Raw genomic sequence first — 21,751 nt, 5'->3', positions numbered from 1 at the left:
ATAACAACTGATCACAGGTTTTTCACTGATATCCAAAATGAGATACACATAATCACATGACGCTTATGGACATACACACAAACCACATACAAAAAACACCAGTGCAAACTTGGACATTTCTTATGGGGCCACTACACAAACATAAAATGTAATATACCCGTGCAAAGCCGGGTCCTCCCTCTAGTATACAATAAAAAGATATAGAATTTTCCAATATACTTTCTGTATCAATTCCTCATGGTTTTCTAGAGTTCGGCTTGCTCTTATTCATTCTGTTACTTCTAGAGCAGGGGTGCCCAATACGTTGATTGCGATCTACCGGTCGATCGTGGGATGCAGCCATAGATCCCTGGTGTCTGCTTGTTCACAGTGCAGGCTGAGAGTCGACTCTCAGCCTGCGCTGTGAACAAGCACTCCAGACACTTGCAGGCCGGGCAGCAGCAGCTCTGGGGGATGATGCACTCCCCGCTTTTAGGGATGGAGGGAGCCGGGATGCTGTTTGTTCACAGCGCAGGCTGAGAGTCATCTCCGGACACTGGCAGGCGGGGCTGCTGCAGCCCCAGCCTGCCAGTGTCCAGAGATAACTCTCAGCCTGCGCTGTGAACAAACAGACACCGGGGATCCCTGGGCGGCCACAGAATGCCGCTGTCTCCTGCTCTCACGCTCCACCCAACCCCGCCCACATGCCCGGCCCCACTCACAGACATGCCCCGCCCACAGGCTCTACCCAAGGAGTGGGTAGTAGATCTTTTGCCTTGGTCAGTTTATAAAGTAGCTCACATGCTGAAAAAGTGTGAGCACCCCTGTTCTAGAGGATAAAACCATGGTCATGTGATTTAAGGTCCATGGTCATGTGATTTATGGTCTATGGTCATGTGATGAGCACACAGGTGCACAGCTGATTACCAGGCAGTTGACTGATTATTGTGCTATTACTGCAACGAGCGGCACCTGTGTGCTCATCACATGACCATGGACTGTAAATCACATGACCAGGGTCAGAGTTTTATCCTCTAGAAGTAACAGAATGAATGACAGCAGGTACAGATCTAGAAAACCGTGAGGAATTGATACAGAAAGTATATTGGAAAATTGTATATCTTTTTATTGTACATTTGTTTGTCAATATTGGTCTGAAAGTGGCCAACCCCTTTAAACTTAATGGTGTTGAACAGACTGAATTTTGGTGGCCATTCTAAAGGATGTGGTAATAGTAAGGTCATTCAGACGTGGCTTGCCTGTTAGAGGGGTTTTCAAGACTTTCTATTTTATAGATAGACAAAAAAAATTACTGAAATGAATTTTTTTATTGAGATGACATGAAAATATCTTACCCTTTTATAGAATTGTGTGAGCAACACAGTCCCTGTTACAATAATTTTCTTAATGATCATGATCACATGACATACATACAGACATACATATGCATACATATGTAAATATATACTCATTATATATAGCAAGTAGAAACACAGGAAGAGTGCTGCATTTAATCAGAAGATATAATAAGCAATAAAAGAGTATGTGAGGAGCCTGTACTGGGTGTGGATGAGAAACTGCTGTGAGGTGTAGAGGGCAGATGCCAGGAGCGGGCGTCTGAAAAAGCACTGACACTCCCACAACCAGGAATTGTACACCAGGAAGTATGGCATGAGCCTGAAAATAAAAGGAATGGTAAAAGTGGTCCAAACACACATAAAAGTTCTCAATTCTGTTTGTTGATTAAACATACGAGCGAGGATCTTACGTAGGGTCATTGGTGCCCATGAAGTGGACTGGCTTTGCTAGAATAGCAAGTCAGAGCTTGCCACCCTTGATTGCCGTCTGACTGGTTGCTGTATGAAAGGCAGCCAAGGGATCTCGCTGTATCTATAAATTCCAGTAGGTACTTGCCTAGCATCTCAACTCAACCTTATTGTGATTGTTAGATTTATGTGGCTGTAAATAAAGCTATGGCCACTTCACACATAATACTTGTATCCTGTTTAGTTATTTGGATTATATGTAGTTTGGTTCACTTTGATAGTGAGTGGGGGTCCATCCAGGGGTGGATCTACCCCTTTCCCCACCCGAGGCGAACTACAGAAAGCCGCCGCCCCCCCCCCCAAGGGGGAGGGGGCGGAGTGTAGGGGCGTGGCGGAGCGAAGAGGGCATGGCTGTATGAAGGGGGCGGGGCTTATCACCAGGGAGAAGACCTGCTCCCTGCCTGAGGGGAGGCTGCTGGAGCAGCGCTGCTTCAGTGGCCTCCCCAATCCACCGCTCGGTGCTAAGCCAGTCCAGACTGGCTTAGACAATCAAAAATGCCGCCCTCCCTGGGGTCCTGACATAGCGCCGCCTGAAGCGCTCGCTTCAGGTCGCCTCATGGGAGGTGCGGCGCTGGGTCCATCCCATATCGATAAGACATAAATGCAGGGGCTTTTCTATACACTGTACAGTCTCACATGTATAAGTTACACAGTGTACATTGTACATTTGTCCCAGATTCCTGGGCTTGTATTCAAGTCTGCTATGTAATATCTCTCAGTGTTAATTGACCTTTTTATCTCTATTTAATTAGTATTTTGTACATCTAAATGGCCCATTTTGTATTTACAAGCAACACAACACATTTCACCAGTGATTAACTCGCCAGTCATTATCAAAATTAATGTGAAAGATGATTATCAGGCAAAGCTAGAAGTGATATAGTAACTCACCTCTGCAGATATGCAGATATCAATAATGCCCACCACACATAGGCATAGCTGTAAAGGCAGCTGAGATGGCAGTCACAACAAGATCCTGATGACTTAGGGGTTGTGAGACTCTTCTGACAAATAAGATGACACTGGTCTCCCGTAAAAAAGGTTAGCTTACTGAATTCCTGGAGGAATGAGTAAATATCTTGGGCTCCCAGTCATATTATTTGTGACATGGGCATAAAAAGGGGCATGGTCATCATATCTCGTGCCTATGTTAAACAAGGGGGTATGTCCTGCCCCAAAAGTGGGACATGACACCTTCGAAAAAGGCCTAGCCAAGTGTAAAATTTTCACTTTGCATGCACACCACAAATAATTATGACAATTATGATTATACATGGTAGTTGGGGGCCTTTATACAAATTTTGCACTGGAACTTAAAAATGACTGTACGCTTCCTTTGCATAAGGAACATGTATTAATAGAATTATCAGGAGAAAATGAATTGTAGCTTTACACTAGGCCCAACGTTGCTGAAAATCTGCATTTTTTGGCTGCAAATTTTGCTATGTGTTTTTGAGTCAAAGCTATGAGCGGACCAGTGGACCACAGGGCCCGGGACATGTTTCTTTTTTTTAATAGGTTGTTACCTGCTGGAGTAACTCCTAGCATGTAATGGGCCCTATTTAGTTACCAATCTCCGCGCCTGCTCACGGCCACTTGAGCTTCCTTTTCTGCAGATGCAGCTGTGATCAGGAGCAAGCCACGGGTCCACAAACCCCAACGAACACTGCTATCATTATACTTGTTTTTTTTTTTTTTTTATGTTTGTATCCTCCCCTGGGCCTCCGATCATTATACTCTGGGGTCTGAAAAGATCCGAGAGTATAATAATTGTTCACGGGTGGTACACTCATAATACCATGTGAAAGGGCCACTATAGGGTATAGTACTGTGTGCAGGGGCCACTATGGTGCATAATAGTGTGTGCAGGGGCCACTGTAGTCCATAATAGTGTGTGCAGGAAGGTGGTTTGAGTTGGGGAGAAGAAGTCGGTCAGGGTCGGGCTGGGCCCCGCCATTCCTAGTTACGCCACTGGAGTGGACCTAGCAGAAGGGAAAAGAATGGGTGCTTCCTTTATATTAGTGCTTCATATTCAAGCCAAAATCTCAAACAAAAAAAAAAAATGCTTTTCCAAGGTTAGCCACCTTTTCAAAACTGATGACCTATAATTGCATTCTTGTATCTATACGCTTTTAATATATATATATATATATATATCTGTAATATGTGTATATATATTTGCAGTGTATGTAGCTGTTTTTGTACTTTTTAAGATAAATCTAACAGAGAATAGTGAGAGAATTTTCACAGAGAATGTAAGTGCAGGAATTATTAGATGATGACTGTATCATTTTATATCACTGTCGTGCCGAAGAGTGGCAGAGTGCAGATCCTTGCAGCAGGGCACAGGTTAATATTGGATTCAATTTATCATTTTTGGCAGAGACGACCAAAAGAAGAAAGTGAGAGGAGAAAAAATCATCATAAAAACCCAGTGGAATCGATGGAGTGCTGTAAGCTCGGCTGTATTGATTTGTTTTTTCCTTCTGAATCCAGACAGATTGTTTAGCAGAGAAGAGATTTTTCTGACACACTAATTGACGGGGGCGCAGTCAGTGCGGCAGCTACCCTGCCCTGTGAATACTCTGCAGCCGTTGGCCGTCCAGACGGGGAGCACTACAAGTCACAGCAAAACCTACAATATCTGGTAGTCCTGATAACTGTTGTAAGTCAATAGCACATGTACAGATGACAAGAGGAAAATATAGCCATGCAGTAGAAATGTTAGAAATGCTTAAAATAAAAACAAAAAAAAACCCCTGAAAACTTTTAGGGTTGTTTTATCAAATTTCAATGAGCTGGAGAAAATATAGCCATCAGTATAAGGTCATTTTTGTAAATGTCTACTACATGACCTGCAGCATTTGTATATCATACGATCTCAGAGCACAAGGTGCAGTGTAAGGCCTTATTCATTCATCAATTTGTCACATAAAAAAAAAAAACTGCCCAAATGTACAGTTTTGTCCCTGATGTGGATCACCAAAGCAAGTCTTTGGATCCATGAAAAAAAACAGATGGTATCTGTGTATTTTCCATTTTTCACCAAAACACATTGACAAACATAGAAATACTTTGAAAAAAGGATAACCCATTTTTCACAGACGTTAAAAGCCGATGTGTGTATAAGGCTTAAAGAGGACCTTTCACCATCTGGGGCACATGTGGTGTAATACACCGCTAGAAAGCCGACAGTGTGCTGAATTCATTGCACTGTTGGCTTTCCCATTATGTGCCCTGGGGCTGGAGATATCAGTGCCGTTACAATCTCTGTCCACTGTCAGAAGGACGAGTACTGGGGAGTGTTCCTCAGAGGTTGGAAAACTTTGAAACTAAAAGTCTTATATATGATGCAGTATCACTCTCTGCCATATACAAGTTTCCAAGTAAATGGTAATCTTTTAGGAGTATACATGACACTAGCTACAAGAAGAACGGTGTAAGAAACGGTAAGGACTAGCCACTCCATAAAAGAGACTTAAGAGGTGACTGTAAATAAGATGTAATTGTTCCAGTACGGCAATGACTCACTGAGGCTTATTTAGCTTCTATTTTTAAGAAATGTCCCGCACTGTGACTCATTGACAGCCCAGGAACACTGAGCAACATAAAAGGTGAAGTAGTAGCAGAGCACTGTGCAACAATGTGGAGCTCTGCAGCAGCTTCATATATACCCAACATAAACACATTGTGGTAAAAGGCTGCAACAAAGTCCCACTGAGGTGAACAGCTTCATGAAGACATTCAACAGGACAAGGGTCAGAATTGGAGCAAAATTATTTTTTATCATTATTATTATTCTTTATTTGTATAGCACCATTAATTCCATGGTGTTTTACATTATATTAATTCCATGCTGCTGTACATTATTATATTAATTCCATGGTGCTTTACATTATTATATTAATTCCATGGTGCTTTACATTTACGGGTTTACATAAGGTACACAAAATATACAAAACAAATATACTATTAAAAATGACCGACTGGCAAAGTGGGATAGAGGGCCCTACCCGCAAGGGTATACAGGGAAGAGGGATAGAGACAGAAGGTGAGGGTACAGACTGTACAGATGGTGGTGCGGTGATAGTGTTATTGGAGGTTGTAGCCCTTCCTGAATAGGTGAGTCTTCAGGGCCTTCTTGAAGCCTGTGATTGTGGGGGTCAGTCTTATGTGTCTTGGTAAGGAGTTCCAGAGTATGGGTGATCCATGGGAGAAATCTTGATGACAGTTGTGTGAAGAGCAGATAAGAGCTGAGCGGAGTAGGAGGTCTTTGGAAGATCTGAGGTTATGTGTGGGCAAGTAGCGGAAGATTAGGTCAGAAATATATGGAGGGGACAGGTTGTGGATGGCTTTGTATGTTAGCATTAGTAACTTGAACTCTATTCACTGGAGAACGAGTAGCCAGTGAAAGGATTGGCAGAGGGGAGCGGCCGATGAAGAACGGGATTGAGAGGTGTATTAAGCGGGCAGCACAGTATAAGGTGGTCTGTAGGGGGTGCGAGAGTATTCACTGGGAGGGCTTGGAGAAGGATGTTACAGTAGTCTAATCGCGAGATTATGAGGGCATGGACTAGCATCTTTGTAATTTCAGAGGTGAGGAAAAAGCGGATTTGATGGATGTTCTTGAGTTGCAGCCGGCAGAAGGTGTTGAGGGTTTGTATAGGTCAGAGCCCAAGGTAAGCCCAAGGCAACAGACCCATGGGACAGGGGTAAGCATGTTTCCATTAACTTTGATAGATGAGTCAGGTAGAGAGGCCATACAAGGTGGGGCGAAGATAATGAACTCCGTTTTCTCCATGTTGCGTTTGAGAAAGCGGGAGGAGAAAAAGGAGGCTACGGCCAGTAGACACTTTTTAATTCTGTACAAGGAGGTAATTTCTGGTCCAGAGATATATATTTGAGTGTCGTCAGCATAGCAATAGTATTGAAAACCATGAGATTCTATGAGTTGGCCAAGGCCAAGGGTATAGGTGGAGAACAGGAGGGGTCCTAGGATGGAGCCTTGGGGGAAACCTACATAAACCTACAGAAAGAGGGCATTGTGAAAAGGTGGTTTGTGAGTGGGAGATGCTGAATATGCATACTAGAGATGGGCGAACCCCTGAAGATACATTTCAGGTTGGGATGGTTTGGTCAAAATATTTATTTCGGGAACTCGTTTACCACTAACCAGAAGTGCTATGAAAACAGTTATACTCACCTTTCCACATCTCTCCTGGGCATCGTTACGGCATGCAGAGCTCTCTCAGGGTGCTCTTCCAACCTCTTCCTCTCTACTGGGTGACATGTGCCTCGATGGACTGCTGAGGCCTGTGACTGGGCCTCATTGGTCATATAGGGCACACCGACGTCATGACACTTTAACACAAAAGTCGTGGTGTTGGTGCACTCCATGGGATCGCTAAGGCACAGTCACAGGCATCAGTAATACTCCAGGGCACGTGACTTGAGGGAATGCTTGTTGCCGGAAGAGTGCCCAGGAGTGCTGAGAGAAGGTGAGTATAATTGTTTATTATGTTTTCGTACCTACCCTGGGCCTCCACTTATTATACCTTCAGACCCAAGAACAGGGGTGTAACTACCGGGGTAGGTGTGGAAGCGGCTGCCACAGGGCTGGGACAATAGGGGGCCCGGCGACAGCTGCTTCTGCTGCTTATTTTTTTTAAATAGGCCGTTACCTACTGGAATAACTTCAGCAGATTACAGGCCCTATTTACTGATCCTGGCTTCTGTTCACGGCCACTTCCCCTTCTGTAGGAGTCAGGATGCGTCACAATACAAGCCCCTGCTCACGTGACATCTCGTACATCATTGAAGATGGCTGACATCATCAGGGAGTGCGCTGGAGCCCAAAAGAGGTAAGTAACAGTGTTTTTTATGTTTGTATCCTCCCCTGGGTCTCCGATTATCATACTCTGGGGTCTGAAAAGACCCCAGAGTATAATAATTGTTCATGGGCGTTCATTATGGGGCATAATACTGTGTGCAGGGACCACTATAGGGCATACTATTTTGTGCAGGGGCCACTATAGGGCATAATACTTTGTGCAGGGGTCACTATGGGGCATAATACTGTGTGCAGGGGTCACTATGGGGCATAACTGTAAGCAGGGGCCACTATGGGGCATAATACTTTGTGCAGGGGTCACTATGGGGCATAATACTTTGTGCAGGGGTCACTATGGGGCATAATACTGTGTGCAGGGGCCACTATGGGGCATAATACTTTGTGCAGGGGTCACTATGGGGCATAATACTTTGTGCAGGGGCCACTATGGGGTTATCTACTTTGTGCAGGGGCCACTATGGGGCATAACTGTAAGAAGGGGCCACTATGGGGCATAACTGTAAGCAGGGGCCACTATCGAGCATAATATTGAGTGCAGGGGATGCTATGGGTGCAGGGGGGGGTCGGTCGGTCAGCGTCTTCAGAGGAGAAAGTTGGGGTGAGGGGGGAACCATGTCAAATGTTCACCTTGGGACCCTGCCATTCCAGTTAGGCCTCTGCCCTAGTATACAATAGTGGTTCATGGGTAATGAACCTTCAAAGTTTGAGGTTCGGATCGAGACAGAGACTTTTGAAGAATATATATATATATATATATATATATATATATATATATATATATATATGATGTACAGATTGGATTTCCAATCTGCATGAGGCCTTAACATGATTCAGTCTCTTTGGTATCAGGCATGTATAAAATATGATATACGGTACGGGATAGTGAAGCCACAGGCAGACAAAGACTCTCAGCATAGGTCTCCTGACTGGCCAGTGTACAGACCCCTTTATACATAAGTCCAAGATGAGCAGCATTACTTAGCTGACACCCAGCTTTTCCAGACTTCTGAATGGCAGATCTATCTAGTTGAGAACTAAAGCATCTCTCTGTATATTCAGGAGCCACAGACACCAGGAGATGACATTGTCTCTGATGTCTCTGAATCCCTTTGAGATCCAAACAAAAGTGAAAATTACCATACAGCCACAGCAGCATTGAAGTGTGAACCTACTGAGCCAGTGATTCCCAGGGCACATTCCCCACACTGTCTGCACAGTGACAAATGGAGTTTCTGTGGTGCAATCCTTGAGTATATTCAGTATAGAAATCTTGTTCTGAGTGTGTACAGAGGATATGGAGATACAGCAGTGAGTTTAGACAAGGCAGAGAAGTACCCTCTTGTAAAAGGGGCAGTGTCACAATATAGAGGGATGGCTGACAGATAATATTACTCCAATAGGAAGGGTAAAATGGCAGGACTGTGTAACTGCCATACAATAAGTTAATAATGTATGTAAAAGATTACATGGGTATGAGTATGGATGGATATCTAAAAAAAATATCTAAAAACTGATATCCAGTATGCATACCTCCAAACCGTCCCGATTTCCGCGGGACATTCACGGATTCGGTGTCCTGTATCCCGTGGTTCCAGTCGGCGGGAGGTATGTCCTGGTCTCAACTTATCGGCGTCCGAAGGACACATAAGCGAGTAAAGCAGGAGCTGTCACAGCTCAGCTCCTGCCTTACCGCTCCGTTCTGGCTCCTGCATGTGTAAGCGCGATGTGACGATGTCACATCGGGCCTACAACTATGTCAGTGGAGTGAGAGAGCAGGGGAGAGTTGGAAGGTGAGTATCAGTGTTTGTAGGGGAACATAATGTAGGGGACCCATGAAACGGGGGGTAGATGAAGGGGGGGATAATGGCATGACATTGGGGCAGATGAAGGGGGGGCGGCATGACACTGGGGCAGATGAAGGGGGGGATGGCATGACACTGGGGCAGATGAAGGGGGCAGACGGCATGACACTGGGGAAGATGAAGGGGGAAAGAACGGCATGAAACTGTGGTCAGAGATGGTGGACATGAATCTGGGGGCAGAGATGTGGGGGCAGAGATGGGGGGACATGAAACTGGGAGCAGAGATGGGGGGACATGAAACTGTGGTCAGAGATGGGGGACATGAAACCGGGGGCAGAGATGGGGGGACATGAAACTGTGATCAGAGATGGGGACATGAAACTGGGGGCAGAGATGGGGGGAGTCTACTATATCTAAATTATGGAACAGCATTTGATACTGCGCCACACAGCAGCCGTGAGCTGGCAGATCCAGGGACTAGGAGACAATTGGGGACAACTGGCATAGAAGTCGTACTTCCCTAAATAGCACTAAAGATTTTGTTCTGGTTCGCTCACTACTTTTTAAGATAGTTCTGGGGCATATCGCAGGGGTTTGAGTAAGGCTGCTTTCACACAAACTATCTGCTTTGTGGGTTATAAAAAAGGACATTATACACCCTAATGTACTAACATCTGTGTTTTATAATTTTTTTTTTTGCATTCTCTATTGTTCGGCATCATCTAGCAATGAATCTGTGAAACATGGACTAAACAGGAGCGACACATGGGTAATGTCTATGGTTTTTCCATTTTTTTTCACCGAATCATAGCATTGCACGGTCAAGAAGAGAAGAGAAAAAAGAAAAAAATAGCGCTACAATTTTTTCTCATTTTTTCTCTATGAAAAAAAATGAACAGCTCCATTTGTAATAATGGATCAGAGTGCATTTATTATTTTTTTCATGGACAACACCCATACAGAAAAATTCCTAGTGTGAAAGGGTCCCAAGGCTGGATTCTACCCCAGAATCCACATAAAATTGGCAGAGAGACTGACTCTCCGCCAGTGTTACACTTTATAAATATCAGTATATAACTTGGCAGACCGCTTTATAGTCTGGGGTCTGCGGGTTTTCACATGAAACCACTTTATAATTGGACAGGGTCTCCGTCTTTCAAGTTCTCATGTGCAACCGAAGGACAGAAACCTAATGGGCAACAGTACCACATGGATTTTCTCGCATGGGCAAGAAATTGCAGATGAATTTTAAAGTTGGTCAATGTAATGCAATGCACCTAGGCCACAGTAACAGTGTCGGTGCATGAACACTAGATAGAATAACACTGAGGCAACTGAAGAAGAACAAGATTTGGGTATTCCGGTTACAAGTACGGTAAGCAGAAGTTTTCAGTGTCAAGAGGATGTACAAAAAAAGGGATAAAACTAAAATTTCAATATGATATTGTCCATAAATCTCTATAAAAACCACAACTCAAATATAGAATTCAATTGTGAGCTCCACATTCTATAAAGAATATAGGAGAGTTAGGGAGGGTTCAATGGAGTAGAAACTGTCTTAAGATGGGAGACTAATAATTGGACTTGTTCAGCTTGGGGAAAAAAGTACTTTACAATGACCAGTGAACAATGACATATGGATGAAACATTATTTAGATATGTATGTAGAAAAGGGTTCCTTATGATCAGAGTAGCCAATCTACAGAATACCTAACCCAATAGACTATAATGGCAGATACCATGTCAGCATTATAAAAAGTGTTAGAAATGTATCTAGTAATAAATGACATTGAGGGTTATACACTGGTATGGTATGAAATGTTGGGTGTTGATGGCACCTCCAAAACACTCTTTCCATTTCTTGGAAACATTAACCAAACAATATATACAAATGAGAAATAAAAGCGATGGAGCAAAGGAAAAACCCTGCCAGGCCATTAATGGTTATCACCCTGTATGTGCCTAAAAATAGGAAAGTCTCCAGGTGATGACAGTTTTATTAAATGCTCTTCAATTTATGTAAAGGTTCATTTTAACCACTTTCAATCTGCTGGTTGTATATATAGGTTTATTATATAGGCTATGTAGGACGTGGCCTATGGGAAGGTGGCTGCTGCGCCCGGCAGAGGGGACACTTCATTCTGCTTCATTTCTTTGTTACGCTTTTAGGCTAAATGTAAAATAAAAGTAATACGTAAGAAAACAAGAATTAGGCAAATTGCTTTATTGGCATTGCTAATGAAGAGGCAAGATAATTTGGTTAGCATTAGATGCGGGGAGAGCGTCGCCGGTAATTGCACTGTGTATTTTTATACTGCACAGTAATTAGTAATTACCGGAGGCTCGTACTCGCACTGCTATAGGTTCACATTCGGAGGCTGGGCAATAACTATAGCTAACTCTTTTGATTGCAAAAATGGCACAGACGTCAGACCCAGAGAGCAGTGATGGGGAGGGGAGGCATCGGCGTTTCTGGGATTAGCACTATACAAAGAAGCCCCCATCTGCTCTTATAATACTGAATAGACTACACTCCTCTCCTCATACTCGCCGCACATTTCCCTGACACCTGCCTTTTCATGACACTCACTGAATTACTGCATTTTTTGTGGGAAAAGTGCTGATGTTTTCTGGTGAATAGGCAGATAATATGCATTCCAGGACTGAGATTTAAGGTGTTTGCTGCCGCACTTTCCTTCGATCTGTCATAAACGTCTATATTTTAGAGACAGCAATCTGGTAGCTGCAGATTGGCGTAAACGATGCCTTGCAAATTGTTAAAGGAAGAGGCCTGAAATTCATACAAAGAGCCTTGTGTGGGTATATAGAAGTTTCAGCGGTTTACCATTATCGCCATTCCTTTCTAGATCACAGGACCTCGACAAATCTCTCGGTATGAACATGGGTTATGTAAGACCCACATTGAACTTCAGCCAGATACATGGAAATTACATGAGAAATGAGAATTTTATGTCCCCATATATGTCCCCCGCCAAGGGTATTAAATAAGTTTATCTTTGTCTCTGGTCAGGATTGGTGATCCAAGCTTTTTGGGAAATTGTCATAGCCAGGTCTTGATAGTGCGTGATGCTGGACAAGCCAGTCTGCCACATAAGAGGGCACCAACAAGACGAATGGTACATGATGGTAGTCAGTGGCGTAACTAGGAATGGTGGGGCCCCGTGGCAAACTTTTGACATGGCCCCCCCCCCTCAACCGACACCGACGTCGAAGACCTCGACCGGCCCCCTCCTCCGCACCCTATTATGCCCCATAGTGGCCCCTGCACACAGTATTATGTCCCTTTACTGGCCCCTGCACACAGTATTTTCCCCCATAGTGGCCCCTGCACACACTACTATGTCCCTTACTGGCCCCTGCACACAGTATAATATCCCTTACTGGCCCCTGCACACAGTATTATAGCCCATAGTGGACACCCATAAACAATTATTATACTCTGGGGTCTTTTCAGACCCCAGAATATAATAATCGGAGACCCAGGGGAATAAAAACATAAAAAATTACTGTTTCTTACCTGTCTCCGGCTCCTACGCGGTCTTCTCCGCTGTCTTCTGAAATGACGTCAGACGTCACATGACCCAGGACGCAGGCCGGGTTCATGTGACGTCAGAGACGTCAGAAAGGACGTCAGAAAGGACGTCTGCACGGAGGCCTGGCAGGATCGTGGAGAGGTAAGTAATAGTGTTTGTTATGTTCCCTTACCTCTCCCGGTCCGCCGATCATTATACTTGTGGGTCTGCAAAGACCCCCGAGTATAATGATAGTCTTTGTGGGGCCCGCGGTTCACTTACCGATCCCGGCCCAGCCAGGATCGGCAAGTGAATAGGGCCCATAATGGCCAGTTAAAAAAAAACAAAAAAACGCACCGGTAGCGGCTGTCACCGGGCCCCCCAATCACCCGGGCCCTGTGGCAGCCGCCTCCGCTGCCTCTATGGTAGTTACGCCCCTGATGGTAGTAGAAACTGAATCAAGAAGGACTTCTAGATGTTCTCACTGTAGCTATTCACTAAAGGGTTTCTACCACCAGTAAAATAGCTTCTTAACCACTTACATGCTGTTGTAGAGAGTTGTAGAGAGCTGTTAGTGGCAGGGTGAGCATATTTTCTACATGTCAAAGCACAGTCTTGCTGTCGAGAAAATCAACTCTTGATCTGTATCTAAATAACCCGGAGCATGGCTATACCTGTGAGCAGTCGTTTTTGCTTGTAGTTTCTCAACATCAGGACTTTTCAGTCTTTATATTAGATTGCGGAACTCGGTGACAGCCACAGGCAAAAAATGAATGATTTGTAGATATGAGTGAAAGGATTCATTCTGAGCTGAGTTTAACTCAAATAATTGGGATTACTGGAATTTCAGATGAACCAAAATGACCTCTGCCACATACAAATCAATATTCTCTGGGGTCTCTTCAGAATCTATATTGTAATAGGTGAGGCCCAGGGGAGGTGAATAAGAATAAAAACATTTATACTTACCGTCCCTCATCTCTTTTGAGCCTCTTCATGGTGCTCTCCTGGTGACATCATGTACCCTGGGTCACCGAGCATGCTGAGCATCATGACGACATGACACTCGGTGTGTCCATGTGACCGTTGAATTCCAATCATAAGCCCGAGTGGTGGCCCCGAGCGCGCCCCAATGGTGGCCCGGAACACCTGATGTCACTGATAAGTGCAAAAGAAAGCGTCAAAGGCCCAAAAGAGGTGAGAAAAGAGACCCCATAGTATAATAATTTCATTGTGGGTTGTACCAAACTTATTCGACCCAAATTGAATTAGGAACTTGAGCTATCCAAACCCAAAATGAATTTTGGGAAGTTCACCCATCTCTAGTGCTTTGGCAGAAGGGGGTCATGTCCCAAATGTGGCATCTACTAATTTGCATATGAATTAAAAGTTGTTATTCTGAATACTAACATTGAACCTTGACACTAAAAAAGTACAGTACGTGTAGAAAGGTAGCAGGACACACCGTTTCATTTTGCTCCATTGCCACAGGTATATACAATCCAGCACCTAGCCATGCAGTCTGCCTTTACAAACAATTTTGAAAGAATGGCCTGTTCTAAAAAGCCCTTTATTCATTTAAAGAACTGGTTACCACCTTTGTTATTTGGTCTTTTTTGTGTTTGTGCAGTTATTGCAGAGACCCAAATGAAACAGTCAGACAGAGTTTTCATTCTTTTGTATCAGCATAAAAGTCCAAACCTTCAGCACAAAAACTGTTTGCCAGGAACTTCATGTAATGGTTTTTCATTTCATGCATTCAAGCCTTACATCACCAAGCACAATGCCTGGCATCGGATGGAATGGTGCAAAGCACACTACGACTGGAGCAGTGGAAGCGTGTTGTGAAGAGCGATCAATAATACTTCTTTATCTTATGAGTCTGGGTTTGACCTAGGAGACCATTACCAGTTTGACTGTATTATGCCAACTGTACAATATGGTAGAGGAGGAATAATGTTACGGGGTTGTTCTTCAGATGCTGACCAATGAACCAATGTTCCAGTGAAGGTAAATATGTATGCTCAAGCATACTAGGACATTTTGGATAACTGCATTCTTCCAACTTTGTAACAGATGTTTGGAGAAGACCCTTTTATGTTCCAGCCTGACTGTGCCCCAGTGTACAAAGTAAGATATGGATGGCTGAGTTTGTTGTGGAAGAACTTGACTGGGCCACGCAGAACCATGACAATCAAACCAAATCAGATTGAATACCTTTGGAGTGAACTAGAATGGAGATTGTGTGCCAGACATTCTCACACAACATCAATGTCTGACCTAACAATTACTGTTTGAAATGAATGGGCAAAAATTACCACAAATACATTCCAAAATCTTGTGTCCCATCACAATTATGAGACAGGTGCAGCAACCCAGTAGAGGAGTGAAGAGAACATTGTAATGGTAGTAACTTGCCAACATTAGGTTCACAGTGGCTAGATGGTTTCTATCAATTCTATCAATTCTTCTCTCACTTATGTATAGTACAGTGAAGAAGGGTCTGCACTGTAGTTGGTGGTAGTAGTAGTACCATCGTGGAATACCCCGTGAATTTCAAAGAGTCTAATGGTGGTTGTGGTGCCCTTGATGAGGTGTAGAATACAGGACTCAGGGGACAATGAATAGAGCAAAAAACTCACAATTTATTGTATTTTTGGCAGACGCACAATTAAATAACAATTTTTTCATAGAAATGGAGGCACAAGCTTGGGACACCATTTGGGCTGTGGTTGATTTTTGTGAAGGGACATCCTTGTGTCAGTCTGTATTCTCTGGTTCTGGCTCCTTAATGTGTTCTCCTTTCTCTTTCAGAGAAAAGAGGTACCTGAATTGTCGAGGCTATGGGGTGTAGATTTTAAAAACATATTAGTAGACCAACATATTCCCAAATTGTTGATTTTTTTTTACGAAAATGGATAAATGGAAGTTTGTCTCCACAAAATAAAATGGCTGCTGCATTATAAGCTGGGGTCTCTTCAGAGTATAATAAGTAGAGGTCCAGGGGAGTTGAAAAAATAAAGGAAACATTCACATTCACCTCTTTTGGGCCTCCTTGCTGTGTTAGGGGCTCTCCTGGTAACTTCACGCACCCAGAGCCATCATTGAGGAATGTGATTCGGCCACCAGCGGATACATGGACACGCTGAGCATCATGACATTATGAGGATCATGGCATGCCCATGTCACAGCTTAGACATAATTGTGGGCCTTAACAGTGATCCCATGTGCATGATGTCCCAGTGGTGGCAGCAAGAGGGCACCAGACACTTCAAGGAGGCCCAAAAGAAATAAGTGAAAGTGAGTATGAATTTTTTTTTTTAATTTTTACACCTCCCTTGTCCTTGGTGGACTGGTGATGCTGTGATGCGCCAAAATGCACCAACTTGAGGCACATTTTTGACCACGTAGAAGTATATTCACCTTAGTAAATGTGGGCCAGTGATTCAACCCTTTATAACATCAGTTCTATACGTCACCAGTGAAAAGAAGATGAATAGTGGACATGGTAGTGACATTTATATTAATAACTACAGAAGAGTATAAAATAACCAGCTTTATCCAATATCTACCAGTATTTGAAGTTCTGGACCTTGATTGGCAATCAAGTGACACTTACATAGCGAAAGTCTTGTGCTAAGTGTTACTTCTCTATTGTCTTTTACCTATAATAGTCTTTCTTGATATTTATGACTTTTGTCTATGGGGTTTGAAGGAATCACCTACATCCCTCATCCCCTTGCATCTCCTACATAAACAGGTCATTATGATCTTAAACACTCACGTTATCCTATAATATTAGGAAAAAATAATAACATAAAAGAAATAGTTCCTGCCGCCGCCAGTAAATGGAGAACCAAAATCCCTCTGGGTCACAGAGAACTGAATCCCGTAATCCCTTTTAAGAATCATCTAGTGTTTTCTCAAAAATATTGAAGTAGAGTTGCCAGGGCTGTCTCACCAGGGAGACAAAGTCTAAATCTAAGCCGCCCTCCGGGTAAAGAACCATTTTTCTAGGAAAGAAACTTACTTTATTTGAGATGGGACCACATTGACTAACACCTCCCACAGGCTCTCTGGTACATGGCGCTCCATAGAGAAATTACACATCTGCCAAATGCACTTAACTTCTTCTAGCCCGAGATGCATTTCTGCAGCTTCAGTCTCGGGGAATGTGTTCATCTTCTCAGCTGAACAGTGGCTCATTGCACACACACATCCATCCATCTTGGCTGCTTCAGTCAGGACACTATCAGCCGGTCGATTTGTCATCGTCTTAATTTATAACTGTAGAATAACTGTTGGCGCGCGCCGTGCATCATCACTGCCGATATTAATGACTTGGGAAACTTTTTCTGTTTTTACTTAACAATTATTAAATGAAGTACAATCGAGGAGAACTGGCTTTATCTGGAACGTCAGGACTAGGAAGACCAATGATAAAGGTCCCATTCCTTGGTTGAACTTGATGTATGGATGTCTTTTTTGATCTGTACTATTCATGCAACTATGTAAGTAGAAAAAGCTGAAGGTCTGAATTTTTTGAAAATTCATCATTATGCTTTGATTAATTTACATATGTATAATGGTCAGACCTCAGTTTTTTGGATACAGAGCTACAGATCTTATGTATAGATATAAATAGATATAACCTAGCATAAAGTGATCATCCCCTGATTCTAGCCATGGTATTCATACATTATCTATAAGATTAGAAGCAAGTATTGGGTAGACATTCCAGACAGTCCCAATTTTGGAACAGCTTTTTCACTTTGGCAGATGGGGAATAGATACACCAAAACTGCCTCTTGACTCTAGTGAATAATCCTTTAAGACCCATTTATATGGCCCTATTATTTGGGAGAAGTGCTCAAAGGAATACTCCTTTTCCAATAATTGGGCCATTTAAAAGCTCATTCATCAGCTGTTTCACCCAACAGAGCCCATATTGCAGGTAAACACCCAGTTCTGCTTCCATTCAAGTGAATAGCGGTAGAACTGCAGGTCCTGGCATCAGCAATCGAGTGCACAGAGCCTGATTGATCTGATACTGATCTGATGGGTAGATCATCAGTATACAACTTTAATAGTTCCTGGAACCCAATTAAGTTATGACCTTCCTCTATGATATCTCCAATTTTTGCTTAAATGCAGCACCAAGATCCTTGGTCCATCAGACATAGTGATTCTGTGACTGCTAAGTCTGCACTGTTTGCACAGAGACAACATTAGAATAAAATGAAGGGTTTGGCTGTGCCCTTCTACGTATCCTAACAATTAATTTGCCTTTGCAGCTGATGCCTGGCATTGAATACTGCGCTTTAGTTTGCTGTCAACCAATTCATCTAAGTACTTCATTTGCTCTGTTAAGCCAAGTTATTTTCTGTTTAAGACATCTAGGTGCATACTACTACAGTGGCAATGATTCATTATTTTGCATTTATCAAATTCACTTTTATTTGCCATGTTCCTGCCAAGGCTGCAGCTTGTCGAATTTTTTTGCAATATTTCATAATTTAGGTGACTTTTAGCACTGTACATAGTTTTATGTCATCAGCAAAAACTCACACTTTTCATTCTATACCTAACATAAGGTCATTAACAAAGAGATTACTAAGACTCGGGTATAATAGGGAATTTTGTGGTCTCCACTCCTCTCTGTGGGTAACCATGTTTTTTGGGGGGTTTTTTGTTATTTTTTTATAATAAAACATTTTTGTATTTATAATCAAAACAATTCACAGACAAACTCGAAAAATGAAAAATATGGAGTCACATTACTATAGAGAGACTACACAAGTGGTAAAAAAAAAAGGGTACGTCTGGCGCCTTAACATTTGGCTGGTGCAAAAGGCCTGGTGTCTTCAGTTACATATCACCATAGTTTTCCAGCACCCCCACTACAAAACTTTGGCTTCACTTCTTCAAGTACAATACCCAGGGGTACTACTAAGTAAGACTGGGGTACCACACACAAAGTAATGCTCTCTCACCCCTTTACTGGCCCCCACACAGTATGTTGCCCTTTTTTCCATGCCCCACATAGTATACTGTCCGCTTTACTGATCCACACACAGTACATTATCCCTTTTTTGGCTCCTGCAAACTATGATGCCCACTTTACTTGCCCCCAAACAGAATGTGTCCCATGTCCTGGCCCCCACACAGTAACCACCCCCCTTTACTGTCCCCACACAGTAATTTTCACGTTTTCTGACCTCCATACACTAATTGATCTGTTTACTAATTGACATTAGGCTGCTACCTACTAAATTAGTCACTTAACCATTTCCTGCTCTTCCCCACAACCTTATCTACTTTGCCTGCAGCATCTTGCTGTATATTACGTCCCAACATTGAATACCACCTTGAAGCAACATAACTTTTGACATCTCCTGGAGTTCAAAGCGGAGGTGGCTGTGGGCAGGTGCGAGGATGGGTAAATGAATTTATTCCATTACCTGCTGGATTACGATTAAAAAATTACGAAAAAAAAGCTACAGCTGCTATGGCCGTAATTCCACCACTGACAGTACCTTTTAGTCTTTACTGTTCTCTATATAAAACCCTGTGGTCTCTGCTAATATGCATTACCATACAGGTCTCTTCCTCCCCTGTAAATATTTTGCTTCCTCTGGGGATTCCTCAACTAGTATTGTGTGATTTAGACTTTTATGGGCCTGTGCAGAGTTATGTTGTTTATTATAACAATCCGGACAAAACCCTACATGTAAATGAAATTTGAAAAAAAAAAAAAAAAAAAACTGTACAACTACAAAGAAGCAGAGGAGGTGACATCACACAAGCAACATACAGCTAGAAAAACTTGCAGATGCATAGATTTGGAGATTAATATATATACAGACCAGCTGGGTATAGAGTGACTGAATGTCATTTCATCACTATGTTATCATCTACTTTCTCCATAGATTTAGGTCCTTGAGAAGTGACATTATTGGACTGGATCCTAGCTATGAAGGAGCCATGGGATGACTACCTTGTTAGTCCGAGAACATAGCTAGACATGTCCCTTTCATTGTCACACGTGTCCTCAGGCACTGTTACACTTCCTGTGAACTCATTCAAAACGTCCATGAATACACACGTGTGACATTCGCTCATAATGACATGTTTCCCTGGAGCTTCACTCACTTTTGGAGACCCCACATAATAAGCTCCAGAGATCCCAGTCTGGACATAAGAACTAAGGCTCCTTCTAGTGTAAGAAATGTTTTAAGCCCTGTTAAGAGAAGGAACCATCCAGAGATATCATAAACATTATAAGATGTTATCACAAGATGTAAGCCAAATTACTATTATTATTATTATTATTATTATTATTAATAAACAGTCAATATACTCAATGTCAAGATGGAGTCAGTATCAGGTCCGTTCCTTGCATGTGATGTTTGCGTAATGTAGATCAAAAACATCATTAACATTTAATTCCAAGTGTACAAGGTCAGAATAAATATTGATTGTTCTATTCAACTTCAAACAACAAAACCCCAAGTGGAATAGAAGTATATCTTAAAACATAGCTTTTAATAAATATCCTTAAAAATCTAATAAAGGTCCTGACTAGAAAAAGGGCGAGCAAAAGTGGACCAGTGCAGACCTTATATGAAAAAGATGACATATAAAAAGTCAAAAAACAGGGCACGGCGGTCTCTAGGAAAGTTAAACCAATTCAACTCACCAGTTAGATGGTACCGAATAGAAGGAGGACGTCACCTGCGCTGCAAACCAGACCACAGCGGAAGGGAAATATCCAGATAACACATAGGCCATAGAAGTAAAAAAGGTAGGTAATACAGGAAGAGAGGTCTATGAACTAGAAAGAGTGTGAGTCTGTATTCCCCTAAATACCTCACTCAGGAACACTGCCCTAATAGCTGGTGTCCTGACTGGAACCTGTCCCTACCAATATGGCCACCCTGACATGGCATCCCTATGACCAAGAGGGCTCTGGTTTTGGTATATGTATGAGTGGAGTATGCGTGGTGTGACTCAGATCCTTTGAAGCTTTTATTTATCTTTGTCACCTTTTCCCTGTATATGTTGCCTATACAAGGCTTGTACTTTCTGAGCACCATTAACCCCTGAGAAGTCAGGGCGGAGTCTCTGCTTCTACTTTGACGGAACATGCATGTCGGGTAGGCATGCTCATTCTTTTTAATTTTAATCCCTTGAGTGCCTTATAGGGTTATCCTGTCAGGGACAGGTTCCTGTCAGGACACCAGCTATTAGGGCCGTGTTCCTGAGTAAGGTATTTAGGGGAATACAGAATAGCACCCTGTCTAGATCATAGACCTCTCTTCCTGTATTATCTACCTTTTTTACTTTTATGGCCTATATGTTATCTGGATATTTCCCTTCTTCTGTGGTCTGGTTTGCAGCGCAGGTGATATCCTCCATCTATTTGGTACCATTTAACTTGTGAGTTGAATTGGTTTAATTTTCTTGGAGGCCGCCATGCCCTGTTTTTTTACTTTTTATATGTCATCTTTTAGCATATAAGGTATGCACTGGTCCACTTTTGCTCGGCCTTTTTCTAGTAACAGGACCTTTATAAGATTTTTTAAGGATATTTATTAAAAGCTATGTTTTAAGATATACTTCTATTCCATTTGGGTTTTGATAATTAAGATTTACACTGACAAGATATCTCTCGTCATATCAGGGTTCTAGTACTAGATGTTGATTATAAGAGAGGAATCTGCTTCAACTAGAGTGGAGCGGTGGGCCATAATCTCCATG

This window comes from Leptodactylus fuscus, chromosome 6 (genome assembly GCF_031893055.1).
Source record: "Leptodactylus fuscus isolate aLepFus1 chromosome 6, aLepFus1.hap2, whole genome shotgun sequence".
Lineage (NCBI taxonomy): Eukaryota > Metazoa > Chordata > Amphibia > Anura > Leptodactylidae > Leptodactylus > Leptodactylus fuscus.
The sequence above is the reverse complement of the archived record's forward strand: the minus strand, read 5'-3'. Positions refer to the sequence as shown.